At 38.0% G+C, this 6,063-nt stretch overlaps 1 long non-coding RNA gene across 1 annotated transcript; it reads right to left on the bottom strand.

Moving 5' to 3' along the window:
• Positions 1–1,482: 1,482 nt before the first annotated feature.
• On the bottom strand, positions 1,483–3,415 carry LOC149071528 (uncharacterized). Its single transcript, XR_016194569.1, has 3 exons — positions 3,268–3,415; positions 2,616–2,707; positions 1,483–1,745 (listed from the first exon to the last, which is right to left on the bottom strand). It is a non-coding gene; the product is annotated as an uncharacterized LOC149071528 (long non-coding RNA).
• Between the last annotated feature and the right edge of the window lie 2,648 nt (positions 3,416–6,063).

Here is a 6,063-nt window from a genome sequence, read left to right as displayed (position 1 = left end):
CATATTTCAACAGGATAATGCGCGACCACACGTGGCACGCATTGTCCAAAGGTTCTTCGTCAATCGCCAGATTGAATTGCTTCCGTGGCCAGCTCGCTCTTCGGATCTTTCGCCGATAGAAAACATGTGGTCCATGGTTGCTCAACGATTGACCCAGATTACATCCCCAGCTGCCACCCCAGATCAACTTTGGCAACGCGTGGAAGCTGCTTGGTCTGCTGTACCCCAAGAACACATCCAAAGTCTCTTTGAATCAATGCCGAGGCGTGTGGCAGCGGTGATCTCCAACAGTGGCGGCTACTCTGGCTACTGATTTTGGCAGGAACCACACTTCACAGAAGTCTATAAATTTAATCATTTGATGCTTGGTCAACATGTTATCTACAAAATAAATATTGTTGCGATATCTCGTCTTTCTTGGTGTTGCAATTTGGGTGGCCAGCAGTGTATATTCTGGCCTCTTTTACGAGACTTTTTGAAAAAAAACACTTATAAAATCTTATGTCATTTAAAGATATACCATCAGAATGTACCCCAAGGATATAAAATGTAGTAAAAATGAAGCATTTTGGCTAATAATGAACCAATATGATATTTTTCAAGGAAAAAAAATGATATTTAGGCAACTTTTATTTGATTTTTTGAAAAAAACCACTTGGTTAAAACCAAGGTTTAAACCAAACAACCCTGGTGTTTGGTGAAGTAGTAGTAGGTACGCTGCTACCTTTTTTTCTTAACTAAATTTTTCTAGAAGTAAAATAATTTTGTGGGAGCATACTACCACCTTGATATCTTAAATCAGTGATTCTCAACCAGTGCTCCGCGGAAACCTTGGAGCTCCGTGTGCAATTTCTAAGGGCTCCGCAGCGACTCGAGGAAAATAAAATAAATCAGTAAATTTGATAGAGAAATAAAAAAAGGTCTACAGGGGTCCGCCATAAAAATTATATGCAAAAAGGGCTCCGCCATTGAAATTATATACAGAAAAGCGAGTCACAAAAAAAAGGTTGAGAACCACTGTCTTAAATAATACTCAAAGGAAAACCTATCTTAAAGCAGTTCTGTGTGTTTGGGAATTCCAAATTATTCTCTACTGAAACTACAGATTCTGCTTCATAAGCTCAAAAACCAAATAAGAGTAATAATAATCTTTCAAGTTGTTTTAATTATTGAATGAAAAATGCACACCAAAATATAGTATAATATTTTAACGTTTATAAACATGGATGAAAAATACAGCATCTTTTCCAGAAGAGGAAAACGTCAACTACCCCACTTTCTTTCTGGAATAAACATTACTTACTTGAAATAAAGGGCCTTCAACTCACTCACAATAAAATGTCATTTTAAGAAACAGTATCACAAAAATTGCAGATCACCGTAATGACATCAACAAAATTGACGTGCACGATTTGACACTCACAGGAATGAAATCACCACTCGAAACACTAGGACCAATTAGAAACATAATACTTGAACGAATCTAAAACATCTTGCCATGCCCCAGTTGAAGATAGGGCCAGTGGGAATCTCGTCAATCAATCCATGCGCATCACTAATCAGATGACAAGGCATCAAGAGCCACAGGAGAGTCATAGTAACTCCAGCTGTTTAACCCGCACTCGATCACAGGCTCATCAGAAACATACAGCAACACGTCAGCGAGAACTACATAGAAGAAACCAGCATATCTTTCCGACGAGATAAAACTGTTCTCAGATGCATTCAAACCTTCAGAAAGTTCCCTAAAAAAACATTAAAAATAAATTAAGCGAGATCTCCAGGATTTGTTACAGATGTTAAAACATTGTCATAAAAGATGCAACACACAGCAGGAAACAAAATCAGCAGTGTTTTTCAACGGGGCCCCATGGGCCGTGACAATTATTTACTATTATTACACAAAGAACACATTTAATGCTGTGCAATTGTAATTTAGTACTTCAATTTTTTTGATATATAAATTATTAAAAAAAACACATTTTGGATTGCACGGGAAGGTAACATGGAATTTGCCCTTCGCTACAGGAGTCTGTGTTGTGTGTCTTGACATTCACTAAGGGGTCCACTACATCAAAAAGGTTGGGAAACACTCTCTACAGTACAAATACATACACTTTCAAAATGAAAAAAGCATAAATATATAAAATGTAGGCTAAGTTCTTACAAAAACTATTCAAACTTATTTTACTGTTCATTAATAAATGATTACACAAATGTGTATCAATGAAATCTGCATGAATATAATACTTGAGTGTAACTTTTACAGGGAGTTCAATTGAAGCGTTGATGAAGTGCTCGCGAGCATGAAATCAGACATGAGCATTGAGCACCTTGGTGCTTCTGGGAGAAGACTGCTAATGCATAACATTTGCAAACCTGCAACACAACATTGCTGGGGCATTGTAATATATGCAGTGGATCCCGCTTATAAGGTTTTTAAAAAATCTGGCATTGAAAAATATTGTAAGTGGGAAAACGCTTTGAATGTGGGAAATCTTAGTACTTCTTACTAAGTAATTCTTATTAAGCATTATAAGCGGGTTCGACTTTATACGGATAAACAGAAGAAAAAAAAATTTATCCAATATTTAATTTGAAGGAAAATTGCTTACTTTTTTTACTGTGACCTCAGAGGCTCCTCGCTTGGCGAACAAATCGTTGATCACCAACTTGCCACATACATCGCTTGGGCAGTGCAATCTATCTATAAACAGAAAAAACAAAAACCTATTAGCCAATATTGAATTTAAAGAAAAATTGCTTTTTTAGTTTCTTGAAATATGCAATAAAATTATACACAATGCTAATAAAAAGAAACGATTTTACTTTTCTTAATATACCATTACATTTTAAATTGATAAATCCACTCATCTTTTAAAATTCTATTTGCATTATACTAACCATAGCCATAATTTTATTTAAGCGATATGAGTGTATATGTGCATTTTATTTACATTATACTCTCATCATAGGCAAAAAAATTTGCACCATACATGTGTATCAACGCTTTTCTAGACGATTTGAATAACAATTATTAGTTACTTTAGTCAAGCTGTTCATCATTTCGCAAATTTATTTAATTATTATACCTTAAATCGCAAATTTAACTTAATTATTATACCCCTACTGATTAGTTAAATCATGCAATTTCCATGCCAGAAATACGAACAGCTTCGCGCGTGGTAACATACACAATTTCATTTACTTCATACAGACAAATATGTTAAATTAATAATAACAAAGATGGTAGTATTTGACACTAACCTGCATTTGCATGTATCTCAGAAGCTAAAATTGGCAAAGATAAAATATTATAAAGCTTGATTATTGGATCGCATATTCGAAGCACTGAAAAAATACCTTCCTCTCAGCTAAAGCAAGCAGCAACACGAACGAGCAACGAAAAAAAGTAGGACCCAGTGGGTCACGTGACTTTCGAGTGCCGTAGCCCTCTCTTTCTCGTTAGCCCCAGATCTTCGCCAATGAGCGTATCCCAGGTTAAAACCTGTGTACATAATGGAATTGTGCAACCGAAGACGCCTTCATATACGTGTATTAAGGAGTTCTAGTGCAACCCGGCTATAGATCAGTCAACGTCACCTCTGACGCTGGTCTGTATCTCCGCCCATGACAAGCAGACGACAGGTAAGATCATAAAAAGTGAATTTTTCCACACTCTACTTTACAGTAATGTGCTGCCATCTAACCTGAAATTTAACAGTGACTCATGTGGTGAGGATGAAGTTTACGGTAAAAAAACTATATTCTTTATTCCGCTCAGTTCCTTATAAACAAAGCTCATAAACTGAACTGGAAATTTAAACTGAAAGTTCGGTTATTTTATTCGAGAATAAGGAGACGTCCGAAACAAATAACCTCTTAATGAGCAGACGACAGACGGTTCCTTCAGTTCCCTACAAGCTAAGCTCACAAACGAAACTGAAAGTTCAAACTGCCAGTTCAGTAATTTTTTGAAGACACAAGGAGACGTCCAAAACAAGTAACCTGGAAAAAAGCAGACGACGGAGATTCTGAGGCTGGCATTGAGCTTTGCTGAAGGAAGCATCCAGTAGCCGCGACTACAGCGAACTAGCGGCTAAAAATCCGACATTCCCTAGTGAACTCGACCAATCACAGAGGAGCGGGAATGAGTTACTCTCGAACCGTAAATTTAGCGGCGTAAACACTGTAAGAGAAGTGTAAACAACAGATTGAAACCTTCCGAGCTGGAGAAAAGTTAAAATAGTTCCAGAAGGAAGTGGTTGGGCCGTAACTATAGACCGTTCAAGTATTACTTAAGCAAAATTTTATGGGTTTTTACTCCTCCCCAACCCCACTTGTCAGCAAAATGAAGTAAACTGGACCAAAACCTTCTAGATTAGTACCGTTATTAACCAAGGGGGCTTCGGCTGCCCTCCCCATTCCCGAGAGATACGCGGGTGGGGGATATAATGATATATTGTATAATGGGTGACCCCAAGTGATAAAAATTGAATTTAAAAATTTAAATTCAAATAATTTTAATGAAATATTGTATAAAAATATCTGTACTGTTTTCATTAATTTCTGTAAATTTAAAATGTTTTTTGAAAGCTTGTGATGAGAGGAAATATTTTACCCTGTACCCCCCTTTTTAAAGGTAGGTCCTGTGTAGGCCCCCCCCCCCCCCCGGGCCCTCTTTACTTCTCTTGTTGATCTGAAGCAACCTAGTAGAATAGATCGGGATTTCAGGACATTGCACTGTTGAGGTGAGCACCTCTACCAATCAACAAAACAACCATCAATTGCCATTGTGCTTTATAATATTTTACTAGCATCTTGTGTGCCAGTAAAACTAAAAAAATAACTTTTTGATTCCTTAATAGTGCATGTACATTTTGAATGCTCAGAAGAGCATCGATCAAGTTGGTTTCAAAACCCCTTTCATCTAAACCAGTGTTCCTTAACCTTTTTCAGCTCGTGGCCCCCCCCCCCCCCATGGATCACACTTTTTTCTCGTGGCCCCCTGTCCTATCCAGGGCCCCCTCTACCCTCATCCAAGAGTGAGATACTCTCTATTTTTTATTATGAATGAAATTTTAATAAATCAGATCAATGCAAATGGTGGATTATCATCTCCCCCAGGAGTCAAATTATATTGTAAAAAACGGTTGTGTGAAATACGGGACGATTCAACGAACATGCACGATAAATCGACCCTACCAACACATCAACCGTTGTTCTGGCGGCCCTCCATACTTAGCTTTAAGTAACATCTTACATATGAAAATCATAGTAGCAGATCCCATATAGTGCAGTCCCCCTCCTTCCATTATAGACATGAAGATCCTGGTCATGCCCACATATACCCAAGGGTTAAGACGCCCCCTTCTATGGACGAATCTGATGGATTCTGAAAGTAGTAATATTTTTCAACTATGTTTCACTTTTAAAGCTTTTCTCTTCACAGCTCGCTATGACTCCCTTCACCACCTGTCGTGTATCACCTTTCTTTTGATTTTCTCCCGTGGCCCCCCTAGAATATCCCAGGACCGCAAGGGGACCATAAGGCCCCAGGTTGAGAACCACTGATCTAAACAATAATCTTCAATGCATGGTTTGCTGAGCTGTTTACTAATATGTGTAGCATATCTAAGTGCCCTGTGAGTTTCATTTCATTAAAATGTCAAATGTGGTCAAAATCTGGTCCAAGTACTGATGCATCATTTTCCAAATCACATATCAATGCTTTGATTAAAAGGATGAAAAATCATTCTATTAAAAATCTATATCAGTGCGATGAATGTTCAATTTACAGGAAATTTTTGATAATTATGTCTTTAGTAGTATGAGATACTGTATTAGATTTGGTTGGAAATGAGGACAGGGCTGCAACTGGGGGGGGGGGAAGACAGGCGGGTCTGGTGCCCTGGGTGCTGAACCAGAAGGGGCGCCAAATTCACTCTTTAACTGCTTCCTCTACATGCAAGGGGCGCCAAAATTCCAGCTTGCCCTGGGTGACAAAGTATCTAGTTGCAGCTCTGAATGAGGATACAGTATTGTATGAAGAAATTCGCTCCA

This window comes from Pholcus phalangioides, unplaced genomic scaffold (genome assembly GCF_987345545.1).
Source record: "Pholcus phalangioides strain wild (caught in Gottingen) unplaced genomic scaffold, Ppha-v1.0 ptg000018l_1, whole genome shotgun sequence".
NCBI classification, from domain to species: Eukaryota; Metazoa; Arthropoda; class Arachnida; order Araneae; family Pholcidae; genus Pholcus; species Pholcus phalangioides.
This window is presented reverse-complemented; position numbering and strand designations above follow the sequence as displayed.